Raw genomic sequence first — 15460 nt, forward strand, 5'->3', positions numbered from 1 at the left:
AATGCAGGGGACAGAGGCTTGATCCCAAGATTCCACATGCCACGGAGCGACTAAGGCCAGGTGCCAACACTTCTGACCCCACACTCTAGAGCCCACGTGCCACAACTGCTGAGCCCGCGTGCTGCAACTACTGAAGCCTGCACGCCTGAGAGCCACAGGCTAGAACAAATGAAGCCCGTGTGCATAAAGCCTGTGCTCAAAAACAGAAGTCACTGCCACGAGCAGCCTGCACACCACAATGAGGAGTAGCCCCTGCTTCCTGCAACTAGAGAAAGCCCATGCACAGCAACGAAGACCCACAGCAACCAAAAAAAAAAAGCAAAAATAAATAAGTTTTTTTAAAACTGGAAAAGAAAACTAAATATAGAACTACCTTAAGAACCAACAATCCCACTCCTGGGCATATATCTAGAAAAAACTACAATTTGAAAAGATACACACATCTCAATGTTCACTGCTGCACTATTTACAACAGCCATGACATGAAAGCAACCTAATGTCCACTGACAAAGGAGTGGATAAAGAAGATGTGATACATATATACAATGGAATATTACTCGGCCATAAAAAAACGCAAAATAATGCCGTTTGCAGTAACATGAATGGACCTAGAGACTGGCATACTGAGTAAAGTAAGTCTGATAGAGAAAGACAAATATCATATGATTTTGGTTGTATGTGGAATCTAAAAAATTGTACCAATGGACTTCTTTAAAAAACAGAAACAGAGTCACAAATGTAGAAAACAAACTTATGCTTAGGGGGAAAAGAGGGAGGGATAAATTGGGAGATTGGGATTGACATATATACACTACTATATATAAGATAGATAACTAAAAAGTACCTATGGTACAGCACAGGGAACTCTACTCAAGACTCTGTAATGATCCATATGGGAAAAGAATCTTAAAAAGAGAGGATATATGTATATGTATAACCCATTCACTCTGCTGTACACCTGAAACTAACAAAACATTCTAAATCAATTATACTGCAATAAAAAATTTTAAAACCTCCCGACTCTTTAGTGAAACTGCCAAACTTAAAACCCTTTCCAATAATTATGTATTAAAATGGTATTCTAGCATTTACTTTGATTTCTATAATTCAAACTTAATCCTATGGACGAAATATTAAAATAATTAATACTGATTCCTCTGCAGTTAATGAATTTTTATGGTATGCCAAAATATTAGCAAATTGAGAGATACATTTTATTCTAAGTAATTACTGAAGTAATTCAAGTAAAAGGATGATTACCTAAAATGAGGGGCAAAATATCCTTTAAAATATATAAAATTTTAAGGGGAGAAATATCAGTTTTGACCATACGTTAAAAGATATAATTATCTTAGCAAATCATTAACACTGAGGTATAATAATGCTCCATGTTCTAATATCCAAATATATACAATAATTCATACAGGAAGAGGAACTACATGTAAATAAAGCATTCTTATTTCTATCAAGCTTGAACCAATTTGCCTTCATCTGACATAACAAGACAATAGCAAAACCAACCAGTAAACCAGAATAAGCATAATTCATTCAGGATTTACTTGGTCTTTACCAAGTCTACACATCATCCTAGATGCTAGGGATTCAGAAATGATTAAGTGGGAAGGCAAATATAGGAGAATTTGACTTAACAAATATTTATTAAATATTAATAGTAGAAGATGAGTAAAAGATAACCCTACCTTGAAAAGTGTGCCGCTTTTAAAAAATCAATGAGTTCAAAATCTGCCTTTATGAAGTACCAAACAAGGTACCAAATTTAACCGCAAAGAGGGAAAGTCTTGAATCATTTTTTTACTCAACACATTAAAAGTATTTTTTTCTGCTTTTCTTTAAACTGAAGTTCACATGATGTACAGTATTATGTAAGTTACAAGTATACAACATAATGACTCAATTTTTAAAAATTATATTTCATTTATTGTTATTATAAAATATTGGCTATATTCCCCATGTTTTACAGTATTATCCTTATAACATATTTTATACTTTATAGTTTGTACTTCCTAATTTCCTTCTCCTTTTTGCCCTCTTGATTTGTTCTCTTTATCTGTGAGTCTGCCTCTTTTTTTACAAATAGTTTTTAATTAAACAAGGCTAAAGGATAGCAAATATACTCCCTTCAGTTTGCGTTAATGCAAGAAGCTATTCAATATATTCTATTTGATTTATTGTAATAATTTCCAAAATATAACCCCTTTTCTAATGATCCAATTATTTTCTCTACGACTTCTCATGGAATAACAGGCTTTTTCCCTCTTAAGTCTAATAGGCACTGTGAATCTTATATGTGATTCTCTCCATCCGTTGAAAAAGAAGCAAGGAAGAATGAATTCTCAATCCAGTTCTTTCAACTGTGAATACCATTAAAATATGTTAAGAGGATAGTTCTCATGTTAACTGCTCTTATTACAAAGCAAACAAACAAAAGTATCACAAAACACAAGAAAATTTGGGGAGGTGATGGATACCTTGATTGTGGTAATGGTATCACAGGTGTACGCTTATGTCCACATCCATCAAAATGTATACACTAAATATGTGCAATTATTTGTATATCAATTGTACCTCAATAAAGCTAAAACTATCATGGATACTTTCAGAGTGTTTTACTATAAGCCTCTTAGTATCCTACCTTTATTTTCACCTGCTTATTTTTATTGTCCATTTAATGTATTATATGTTTTTATGTTAGTCACCTGAAATCAAGTACTTTGGTATGTCTAACTGCAAATTTTATGTTTTCAGGCACAAAATCAAACCAGCATCTTTCCATGACAAGTCAGAGAACAATAATCAAATATCTGAAGCAAGAAAAGTCCCAAAGTTATTTTATCTGCATTAAAATTTATCACTGTACATAATGTTAGAAGGGGTCTTAAAGTTTATACTAGTCTTACCACATCTCCTCCTTTTAATTACCCATAGTATGTTGTATTTACACCAGTTTGGCACTTAATTATATATTAACACCAAATATTTTATATCTTCAAAGATTTGTCTTCATAACCAAAGCATTCCTCTTTGAGAACCAAAAGTTTATTTTATGTTTGTCCAAAGAAGATATGGAAAAGGCCAACACACAAATGAAAAGACGTTCAATCAACATCATTAGTCACTGCTACTGCTGCTGCTAAGTCACTTCAGTCGTGTCCGACTGTGTGTGACCCCACAGACAACAGCCCACCAGGCTCCCCCGTCCCTGGGATTCTTCAGGCAAGAACACTAGAGTGGGTTGCCATTTCCTTCTCCAATGCATGAAAGTGAAAGTGAAGTCGCTCAGTCGTGTCTTGACTCTTAGCGACCCCATGGACTGCAGCCTACCAGGCTCCTCCATCCATGGGATTTTCCAGGCAAGAGTACTGGAGTGGGGTGCCATTTCTTTCTCCAATGCATGAAAGCAAAAAGTGAAAGTGACATTGCTCAGTCATGTCTGACTCTTAAGGACCCCATGGACCCTCCGTCATTAGTCACTAGGGAAATACAAAATAAAACCAAAAGAGGTAGCCTTTCATATCCATGAGGATGGCTTATTATTTTTAAAAACTTTTTAATGAAAAATAACAACTATTGGAATTGATGGGGCAAAACTGGAATTGATGTGGTGAAAATGGAACCTCTGTGCATTCGGGCACTGTAGAAAACACTTAGCAGTTCCTCAAAGCTAAACAGAGAATTACCATATGACCCAGCAATTTCACTTCTTGGTATATACCCATGAGAACTAAAAACAGGTTCTTCAAGAAGTACATGTATACACATGGTCACAACAGCGCTATTCACAACAGCCAAAAAGTAAAAACAGCCTAAATGTCCATTAACAGATGAAAGGATAAATAAATGTGTTATATACACAACAGGATATTACTCACCCATAAAAAGGAATGAACTACTAAATGTTCAGTTCAGTTCAGTCACTCAGTCACGTCCAACTCTTTGCGACCCCATGAATCGCAGCACGCCAGGCCTCCCTCTCCATCACCAACTCCCGAAGTCCACCCAAACCCATGTCCATCGAGTCGGTGATGACATCCAGCCATTTCATCCTCTATCGTCCCCTTCTCCTCCTGCCCTCAATCTTTCCCAGCATCAGGGTCTTCTCAACTGAATCAGCTCTTCGCATCAGGTGGCCAAAGTACTGGAGTTTCAGCCTCAACATCAGTCCTTCCAAAGAACACCCAGGACTGATCTCCTTCAGGATGGACTGGTTGGATCTCCTTGCAGTTCAAGGGACTCTCAAGAGTCTTCTCCAACACCACAGTTCAAAAGCATCAATTCTCCGCCATTCAGCTTTCTTTATAGCCCAACTCTCACATCCATACATCAGATCAGATCAGATCAGTCGCTCAGTCGTGTCCGACTCTGCGACCCCATGAATCGCAGCACGCCAGGCCTCCCTGTCCATCACCAATTCCTGGAGTTAACTGAGACTCATGTCCATCGAGTCAGTGATGCCATCCAGCCATCTCATTCTCTGTCGTCCCCTTCTCCTCCTGCCCCCAATCCCTCCCAGCATCAGAGTCTTTTCCAATGAGTCAACTCTGGAGAGTGAAAAAGTTGGCTTAAAGCCCAACATTCAGAAAACAAAGATCATGGCATCCAGTCCCACCACTTCATGGGAAATAGATGGGGAAATATCCATGCATAACTACTGGAAAAACCATAGCCTTGACTAGAGGGAACTTTGTTGGCAAAGTAATATCTCTGCTTTTTAATACGCTGTCTAGGTTGGTCATAACTTTCCTTCCAAGGAGTAAGCGTCTTTTAATTTCATTGCTGCAATCACCATCTGCAGTGATTTTGGAGCCCAGAAAAATAAAGTCAGCCACTGTTTCCACTGTTTCCCCATCTATTTGCCATGAAGTGATGGCACCAGATGCCATGATCTTAGTTTTCTGAATGTTGAGCTTTAAGCCAACTTTTTCACTCTCCTCTTTCACTTTCATCAAGAGGTTCTTTAGTTATTCTTCACTTTCTGCCATAAAGGTGGTGTCATCTGCATATCTGAGGTTATTGATATTTCTCCCAGCAATCTTGATTCCAGCTTGTGCTTCCTCCAGCCCAGCCTTTCTCATGATGTATTCTGCATAGAAGTTAAATAAGCAGGGTGACAATATACAGCCTTGACGTACTCCTTTTCCTATTTGGAACCAGTCTGTTGTTCCATGTCCAGTTCTAACCATTGCTTCCTGACCTGCATACAGGTTTCTCAAGAGGCAGGTCAGGTGGTCTGGTATGCCCATCTCTTTCAGAATTTTCCACAGCTGATTGTGATCCACACAGTCAAAGGCTTTGGCATAGTCAATAAAGCAGAAATAGATGTTTTTCTGGAACTCTCTTGCTTTTTCCATGATCCAGAGGATGTTGGCAATTTGATCCGTGGTTCCTCTGCCTTTTCTAAAACCAGCTTGAACATCAGGAAGTTCACGGTTCACAACTGCTGAAGCCTGGCTTGGAGAATTTTGAGCATTACTTTACTAGCGTGTGAGATGAGTGCAACTGTGCGGTAGTCTGAGCATTCTTTGGCACTGCCTTTCTTTGGGATTGGAATGAAAACTGACCTTTTCCGGTCCTGTGGCCACTGCTGAGTTTTCCAAATTTGCTGGCATACTGAGTGCAGCACTTTCACAGCATCATCTTTCAGGATTTGGAATAGCTCAACTGGAATTCCATCATCTCCACTAGCTTTGTTCATAGTGATGCTTTCTAAGGCCCACTTAACTTCACATTCCAGGATGTCTGGCTCTAGGTCAGTGATCACACCATCGTGATTATCTGGGTCATGAAGCTCTTCTTTGTACCGTTCTTCTGTGTATTCTTGCCATCTCTTCTTAATATCTTCTGCTTCTGTTAGGTCCATACCATTTCTGTCCTTTATCGAACCCATCTTTGCATGAAATGCTCCCTTGGTATCTCTAATTTTCTTGAAGAGATCTCTAGTCTTTCGCATTCTCTTGTTTTCCTCTATTTCTTTGCATTGATAGCTGAGGAAGGCTTTCATATCTCTCCTTGCTATTCTTTGGAACTCTGCATTCAAATGGGTATATGTTTCCTTTTTTCCTTTGCTTTTCGCTTCCCTTCTTTTCACAGCTATTTGTAAGGCCTCCTCAGACAGCTAGTTTGCTTTTTTGCATTTCTTTTTCTTGGGGATGGTCTTGAAATGAGGAACCTCTAAAACATTACATTAGTGAAAAAAGTCAGATACATACATTTTACGATTCAATTTATATAAAATATTGAGAAGAGGTAAATCTACAGAGATGAACACAGACTGGTGGTTATCAGCAGCAGGGAAAAGGGGGAAGAGGTAGTAACTACTTAATGTGTAAAGGGTTTGCTTCTGGGGTAAGTAAAATGCTCTGGAACTTAGAAAGAAGTGGTAATTATGCAGCAAAATGAATATACTAAATGCCACTGAATTGCTCATTTTAAAAGTATTAATTCAATGTTATATGAATTTCACTTCAAATTTTTAAAAGTCCATTCTAACCATCTGGGATAGAAATATTTACTAGTTGCATTAGACTCTTTCCTATAGTCTTGTTTCCCTTTTTATAAAGAAAAGCACACTGAACATAATTAATATTTTCCCGCTGACTCAGGATCATCATTGTGAACAACAATGAATATATGAGTAAGTCACCCCATTCTGTTTTAATTATCTCTGAGCCTCAGTTATCTTATCAGTGAAATGTCATATTTTGGTTCAATACAGGATATTTAAGTTTTAGAGCCACAGACACCTTTGAAAGTCTAATTAAGCTACAGATTACCTACCCTAGAAAAATGTGTGTATGCACACATATACATAGCAAATTACATACAAACTGAAGAAGTTCACAGACCTACTGTAACTCATGCAAGCAATTCTCATGGGTTCAGCATTAAGATGGGGTAAGGACACCTATAGCATATTAAAAAGCAGAGACATTACTTTGCCAACAAAGGTCCGTCTAGTCAAGGCTATGATTTTTCCAGTAGTCATGTATGGATGTGAGAGTTGGACTGTGAAGAAAGCTGAGCGCCAAAGAATTGATGCTTTTGAACTGTGGTGTTGGAGAAGACTCTTGAGAGTCCCTTGGACTGTAAGGAGATCCAAGCAGTCCATCCTAAAGGAGATCAGTCCTAGGTGTTCATTGGAAGGACTGATGCTGAAGCTGAAACTCCAGTACTTTGGCCACCTCATGTGAAGAGTTGACCCACTGGAAAAGACTCTGATGCTGGGAGGGATTGGGGGCAGGAGGAGAAGGGGACGACAGAGGATGAGACGGCTGGATGGCATCACCGACTCGATGGACATGAGTCCGGGTAAACTCCGGGAGTTGGTGATGGAGAGGGAGGCCTGGCGTGCTGTGATTCATGGGTTCGCGAAGAGTCAGACACGACTGAGCAACGGAACTGACTGAAGGATACGTAGTTAGATTATCTCTATGATCCTTTCAGTTTTAAATTTCCCATTCTACTGTAGTCTAATACTGGAATAGCCTCAAGATTTCCACAGGTTCATGAAAATGTGATTTTTATACTTTGTGTAGTTTTATAGTTATCTTAGTTCACTGACAAGCTGTTTATTATGACTGCTAGTTGCTATCCAATACTTAAGAGAACTTAAACATAAAAATTCAGATTCTATTCAACAGTTAGTACTATGTATCCTATGCTAGGCATCATAAGGGAGGAAGAGAAAATAACCACAGTACCACTAAAGTTAAGACAATTAAGTAATTACAAAAAAAGAAAACACCTCATTAAGTACTAACCTGGGACAGTGAAAATGAGCCAAAAAGAATCTAGATAAGAACAAGGACAGGAGGAATTCCCTGGCGGTCTAGTGGTTAGGACACCGCTCTTCCACCGCAGGGCGCATGGGTTAAATCCGGGGTCAAGGAACTAAAATCCCACATGACGAATATCCCGGGGGGCCTGAGGGGACAAAGACAATAATAGTTTGGACCAGTTGGGGGCAATCTCAGGAAAGAACACTGGAATGGACAGGAAGAACAGATGAGATCAAAAGGGTACTAACAGGACATCATGAACATAGGCAGAGCAGGTATAATAAAATCTGTATGCTGGGCAGTAATGAGAAATAAGACCTCATAGGTATGGAGGGGCCAATCACAGATAAGGTTAAAATTAAACATAATAATTATTTGCAGCACCAACAAAATAAAGACAATCTATAGAACACAAAAAACTATCTGTGAGTCATATATCTGACAAGGGGTTAATATTCAAATATAACCTTTATATTTGAAAACTTTAAAAACTTTAAAGCTTTAAAAACTCATACAACTCAAGAGCAAAAAACCATACAATCCAAGTTAAAAATGGGCAGAGGATGCGAGTAGGTATTTTTCCAAAGAAAACATACAGAAGGCCAAGAGGTACATCAAAAGCTGCTCAATATCACTAATCATCAGGGAAATGGAAATCAAAACCACAGTGAGATATCACCTCACATCTGTTAAAATGGCTATTATCAAAAAGAAGAGAAGTGTTGGCAAAGATGTGGAGAAAAGGGAACCCTTCCATACTGTTAGCAGGAATATAAATTGAAGCAGCCACTATGAACATTAGAGGGTCTAAAAAAAAAAAAAACCTACCATATGATCCAACAATTCTACTTCTGAGTATTTATCTGAAGAAAATGAAAATTTTAAAAGATATATGCATCTCCATGCTCACTGCAACATTATTTACAACAACCAAAATAGAGAAACAACCTAAATGTCCATCACCAAATGATTGGACAGAGAAAATCTGACATACACACATATACATAAATAAACACACAATGAAGTACTATTTAGCCAAAAAAGAGAAGAGAATCTTGCCATCTGGGACAACATGGATGGACCTTCAGTGAAATAGACAGAGAAAGAACACCATGTGATCTCACTTATATGTGGAATCTTGCGGGGGAGGGGTCAGGAACAAGGTCGAGATACAGAGAATAGATTGGCTGTTGCCAGAGGCAGGGACTGGGGGTGAACTAAACAGGTGAAGTGGATCAAAAGGTACAAACGTCTAGTTATAAAACAAATGTCACAGGGATGTAATGTATAGCCGCGTGGCTGTAATTAATAATATTGTATTGCACACTTGAAAGTTGCTAAGAGTAGAGATCCTAGACGTTTTCATCACACACACACAAAAAATCTGTAACTATGTATGGTGACGAATGTTAACCTGACTTATTATAGTGATCATTTTACAATATATACAGCTATCAAATCATGTTGTACACCAGAAACTCGTATGTCAATTATACGTCAATTTAAAAAAGGACATATTTGCAAAGATAACCTATGGTAAAGAAATCAAAAGGGCTTCTCTGATGGCTCAGTGGTAAACAATCCACCTGTCAATGCAGGAGATGCAGGTTCGATCCCTGCATCGGGAATATCCTCTGGAGAAGGAAATGGCAACCCACTCCAGTATTCTTGCCTGGGAAATCCCATGGACAGAGGAACCTGGCAGGCTATATTCCATGGGGTTGCAAAGAGTCGGACACAACTTAGCAACTCAACAACAGCAAAGAAGTCAAAACAGATGTGAGAACAGAAAGGGACAAATGGGAAGCTTCTGGAATGTTAGAAACTTTTATAGCTTAGTCTGAGTGGTTGATAAATTTGTAAAATTTAATTTGTGCACTTTACTGTCTGTATACTTTACCACAACTGAAAAAAAGAAAAAGACACATAAATAGTTGCCAAATAATACAGCAGTTCTATAGGTGTGAATAGGTAACAGAAGAGTGGTGTGCTGGGAGATCAATCTTACAGTAATATGGAAGAGGAACTGAAATGGGAGAGGAAAAGTCAGCCTTTTAAGTAACTCAGAATTAAGGTAATCATACTAGCAAACACTTAAAGAACACAATATGCCAGGTACTGTTCTAAGAACTTTACATATAATAATGCTTCTAATCTTCTTAATAACCCTATGTGACAAGCCTATTATTATTATCCCCATTTTACCGATAAGGAAGCCAAGGCCCATGTTAAGTAACTGGCTGAAGATTTCTTAGCAATGAGCATATCCATGAAAAAAGAACTTTCTTTTCGTCAGACACATTACAAATATACCTATAAACAGACAACAAAACAAAAACCTAAAAATGGCAATCTCAACCTACCAACAAGAATAGGGACTAAAACAGTGCTTTACCAGGCAGGGAGGGAGCACATTCAGCAGCAACATCCCCTTTCCCCATCCTGTAACTTCAATGTCAGCACCATCCTCTCCCCAGTTTCAGTCAGCATTCCCACCTGGCTATAACCTCACTTAGCAAGGACACCTTCTGCCTAATCAGCCTTACATGCCCTATTCCTAAAATAAGGCTTCACAAAATTAAAATACTTTTCAAGAATGCTAAAGATCTTTGAAAAAGAGAACATAAGGGTAAAACCATTTAAAAAGAAACTCCATGACTTCATGATCTATTGGATGAATGTAAGTGAGGAAAGAGATTAAAAGAAAAAAAAAATATCCCAGTTTCTAGTTACAAGACTTTAGAAAGGTTGTAAAAAGAAATAAAAATAGATGTCCATAAAAAACTTGCACACAAATTTTCAAAACAGCTTTACTTGCAATAGTCAAAAACTGGAAATGATGCAACTATCAATCAATAAGTGAATTAATGGTATATCACAACACAGGGATATTACTAAGGAACATAAAAAAGAACTGCTGATACACACAACATGGATAAATAGCACAGACATTATGCCAAGAGAAAGAAGCCAAGCACAAAAACACATACTGTGTGATTCCATTTCTACGTAACTCTAGAAAAGACAAATCTAATTCACAATAACAGAAATCACATCAGTGGCTGTCTAAGAATAAGAGTAGAATGAGACTGTTCAGGAATTTTTAGATGAAATAAAAATGTTCTATATTTCACTAGGTTGATGGTTACAGTCACTGATCTGTACGTTAAAAATGTGAATTTTACTGCCAAGTAAATTGTTGTTTGTTTAGTCACTAAGTTGTGCCCTTGGTAAAGTTAACTTTTTAAAAAAATGTTTTGCAAGAAGAGATGAAAAAGATGAGTTCTTTTTAGATATGTTGAACCCGATGTGCCTATAGATAACCAAGAAGTACAAAACTTCTTAGGCAGTTGGATACACAGGATGGGGTTGGGAGAGGCACTGGAAAGAACAGGCAGAAAAAGATGACCAGAGAGAGAAAGAAAAATATCAAGTGCCAAGAGACATCTACAGTTAAGGGAAGTCAGAAAGAACCAGTAAAACAAATTCTTAAGAAGGAGATAATCTAAAAATAAGCCCTTTTCTTCCAACCAAGGTAAGAAGACAGTTTTACAGATCAGAGTTACTTGTTTCCTTTAATCTTTTCTAAGGTTTTCTTATAAAAATTCCTACTCCTGACTCAGCTTTCAACTTGAATTTTCTGTTCTCAACAGCTAGACTCCCTCTTATTCTATTACCAACACCCCTATGACTAGCAATTCACATACCTAAAAAGAAATGCTCACTAACAGTAATAGAAAGGCATATCACATACACTAGCATTTCATGTACAAAGAACTGATGAAAGATTCTCACACTCAAAAAATTACAGAAAATGAGGTGGATGAACCTAGAGCCTTCTATACAGAGTGAAGTAAGTCAGAAAGAGAAAAACAAAAATCATATATTAATACATACAGACAGCAAGGAGATCAATCCAGTCAATCCCAAAGGAAATTAATCCTGAATATTCACTGAAAGGACTGAAGCAAAAGCTCCAAAATTTTGGCTACCTGGTGCAAAGAGCTGATTGACTGAAAAAGACCCTGATGCAGGGAAAGATTAAGGACAGGAGAAGAGGCGGCAGACAGTTTGAGCGAACTGCGGGAGATAGTGAAGGACAGGGAGGCCTGGCATCCTGCAGTCCACGGGGTTGCAGAGTCAGCCACGACTGAGAGACTAAACAACAACAGTGGAATGCAGAAAGATGGTACTGATGAACCTATGTGCAGGGCAGCAATGGAGATGAAGACTGACAGAACAAGCTTATGGGCATGGTGGGGGGCAGTGAGTGGGAAGGAGAGAGTGGGACAGATGGAGAGCAGCATGAACACATACACACTAACCTATGTGGGAATTTGCTGGATGACTCAGGGAACTCAAACCAGGGCTCTGTGACAATCTAGAGGGGTGAGATGGGGTGGGAGGGAGGCTTAAAAGCGAGGGGACATATGTATACCTATAGCTGATCCATGTTGATGTACAGCAGAAACCAACACAATACTGTAATTATCCTTCAATTAAAAATTAAAAAATTAAAAAATCTAAAAGAATGAAAAAAATTAGAGAAAAGGTTCAGTAGAGTGATACAGGCAGAAACCCAGAGAGAAGGCAGTAAAAAACAAAATAAATAAATAAGACTCAGCAGATATTAATCTGTGAAACTTTAAAACGCAGTGAAATTAGTCTATACTTGTAACATTTCCCAAAAATCTTAGACAAAAAATGTTATTTACAAGAATACCACTGCTAGTTCATTTAAGTCTAATTAACAATATTAAGTCGAATCAACAATATTTGATTGATTATCCAATCAGTTTTTTCCCCTCCCTCTACCCTACTGCCAAATAGTTTTTACCCAACCAAATAAGAGTACAACCCAGGCTTTACAGACACTCCTGGCTCCAGCACTTTAGCCAGTAAGTTATTTAACTTCAAGAGCATCAGTTACCCCCTACAAAATGCAACTTGCTATTCACCTTTCAGGGATGTTATGAAAAACTTAAATAAAACATGTATTAATATGTGTGTGTGTGTGTGTGTGTGTGTGTGTGTATACACATACATATAAAGTAGTACCTGAATCAATAAACAGTGGGTCTTCTTACTACTAAAATTCTAATCATAAATGTCACATAATTCATTTTTGAAATGACTAAATAAGCTGTAAATCAACATATATTTATCATAGCTGAAATATTTCAGTTCTCCTTTTCAGGACATACTGCACTTTTTTACCTTCTCTGTGAAATCTCTTTAGGCCATATAACTTGTTTTGGCCAATAAATGATAAGCCAAAATGATATGACCCTCTTCTAGAAAGACACTTTAAGAACCAGTGAGTTATTAGCAACAGTCTCCTTCCCATGGCAAGAAATCATGGAACCATGTGATGTAATCTCCATTAATCTGAGATCCTACATAGTAAGAACAACAGAATGCCCCACCAGCCCACACTATATACACATCATGTCAAGCAAAAAACATTTGTCCTGTTAAGTCTCTGAAATGTTTGAACTGTTACCACTACATAACCTGGTCTCTCCTGACTGATACACAACCAAAGCCAAAATCACTATCTTTCCCTTTTTTTGAAAAATTAGAGTCATTCTTAACATATCCTTTCCCCTACCTCTAGTGAACTGATCTCCATCAATATTTCTACCTTCAGTTCAGTTCAGTCGCTCAGTTGTGTCCAACTCTTTGAAACCCCATGAATTGCAGCACGCCAGGCCTCCCTGTCCATCACCAACTCCCGGAGTTCACTCAGACTCATGTGCATCGAGTCGGTGATGCCATCCAGCCATCTCATTCTCTGTCGTCCCCTTCTCCTCCTGCCCCCAATCCCTCTCAGCATCAGGGTCTTTTCCTATGAGTCAACTCTTCCCATGAGGTGGCCAAAGTATTGGAGTTTCAGCTTCAGCATCAGTCCTTCCAATGAACACCTAGGACTGGTCTCCTTAAGGATGGACTGGTTGGATCTCCTTGCAGTCCAAGGAACTCACAAGAGTCTTCTCCAACCAATACCACAGTTCAAAAGCATCAATTCTTCAACGCTCAGCTTTGGAGCCTGGAAGGCTGCAGTCCATGGGGTCACTGAGGGTTGGACACGACTGAGAGACTTCACTTTCACTTTTCACTTTCATGCACTGGAGAAGGAAATGGCATCCCACTCCAGTGTTCTTGCCTGGAGAATCCTAGGGACGGGGGAGCCTGGTAGGCTGCCGTCTATGGGGTCGCACAGAGTCGGACACAACTGAAGTGACTTAGCAGCAGCAACAGCAGCTTTCTTCACAGTTCATCTCTCATATCCATACATGACTACTGGAAAAACCACAGCCTTGACTAGAGGGAACTTTGTTGGCAAAGAAATGTCTCTGCTTTTTAATATGCTATCTAGGTTGATTATAACTTTCCTTCTAAAGAATAAGTGTCTTTTAATTTCATTGCTGCAATCACCATCTGCAGTGATTTTGGAGCCCAGAAAAATAAAGTCAGCCACTGTTTCCCCATCTATTTGCCATGAAGTGATGGCACCAGATGCCATGATCTTAGTTTTCTGAATGTTGAGCTTTAAGCCAACTTCTTCCCTCTCCTCTTTCACTTTCATCAAGAGGTTCTTTAGTTATTCTTCACTTTCTGCCATAAGGGTGGTGTCATCTGCATATCTTAAGTTATTGATATTTCTCCCGGCAATCTTGATTCCAGCTTGTGCTTCCTCCAGCCCAGCCTTTCTCATGACGTACTCTGCATAGAAGTTAAATAAGCAGGGTGACAATATACAGCCTTGACGTACTCCTTTTCCTATTTGGAACCAGTCTGTTGTTCCATGTCCAGTTCTAACCGTTGCTTCCTGACCTGCATACAGGTTTCTCAAGAGGCAGGTCAGGTGGTCTGGTATGCCCATCTCTTTCAGAATTTTCCACAGTTGATTGTGATCCACACAGTCAAAGGCTTTGGCATAGTCAATAAAGCAGAAATAGATGTTTTTCTGGAACTCTCTTGCTTTCTCCATGATCTAGAGGATGTCAGCAATTCTATCCCTGGTTCCTCTGCCTTTTCTAAAACCAGCTTGAACATCTGGAAGGTCACGGTTCACGTATTGCTGAAGCCTGGCTTGGAGAATTTTAAGCATTACTTTACTAGCATGTGAGATGAGTGCAATTGTGCGGTAGTCTGAGCATTCTTTGGCACTGCCTTTCTTTGGGATTAGAATGAAAACTGACCTTTTCCAGCCCTGTGGCCACTGCTGAGTTTTCCAAATTTGCTGGCATACTGAGTGCAGCACTTTCACAGCATCATCTTTCAGGATTTGAAATAGCTCCACTGGAATTCCATCACCTCCACTAACTTTGTTCGTAGTGATGCTTTCTAAGGCCCACTTGACTTCACATTCCAGGATGTCTGGCTCTAGGTCAGTGATCACACCATCGAGATTATCTGGGTCGTGAAGATCTTTTTTGTACAGTTCTTCTGTGTATTCTTGCCACCTCTTATTAATATCTTCTGCTTCTGTTAGGTCCATACCATTTCTGTCCTTTATCAAGCCCATTTTTGCATGAAATGTTCCCTTGGTATCTCTAATTTTCTTGAAGAGATCTCTAGTCTTTCCCATTCTGTTGTTTTCCTCTATTTCTTTGCATTGATCACTGAGGAAGGCTTTCTTATCTCTCCTTGCTATTCTT

General features: G+C 38.7%; 1 protein-coding gene across 4 annotated transcripts in view; it reads right to left on the bottom strand.

Moving 5' to 3' along the window:
- TAOK1 (TAO kinase 1) overlaps nucleotides 1-15460 on the bottom strand; it is a 110365-nt gene that overhangs the window by 82397 nt on the left and 12508 nt on the right. For 2 of the 4 annotated variants that reach the window (XM_086359942.1, XM_086359945.1), the window contains exon 2: nucleotides 7779-7941. The exons of the other annotated variants lie outside the window; for them this stretch is intronic. The gene's annotated coding sequence lies outside the window, so the exon portion shown is untranslated. The remainder of the gene's footprint in view (nucleotides 1-7778; nucleotides 7942-15460) is intronic. 4 annotated transcript variants of the gene reach the window in all.

Source organism: Bos grunniens, chromosome 19 (genome assembly GCF_055505025.1).
Source record: "Bos grunniens cultivar Pamir isolate PY7600 chromosome 19, Bosgru_T2T1.0, whole genome shotgun sequence".
Lineage (NCBI taxonomy): Eukaryota > Metazoa > Chordata > Mammalia > Artiodactyla > Bovidae > Bos > Bos grunniens.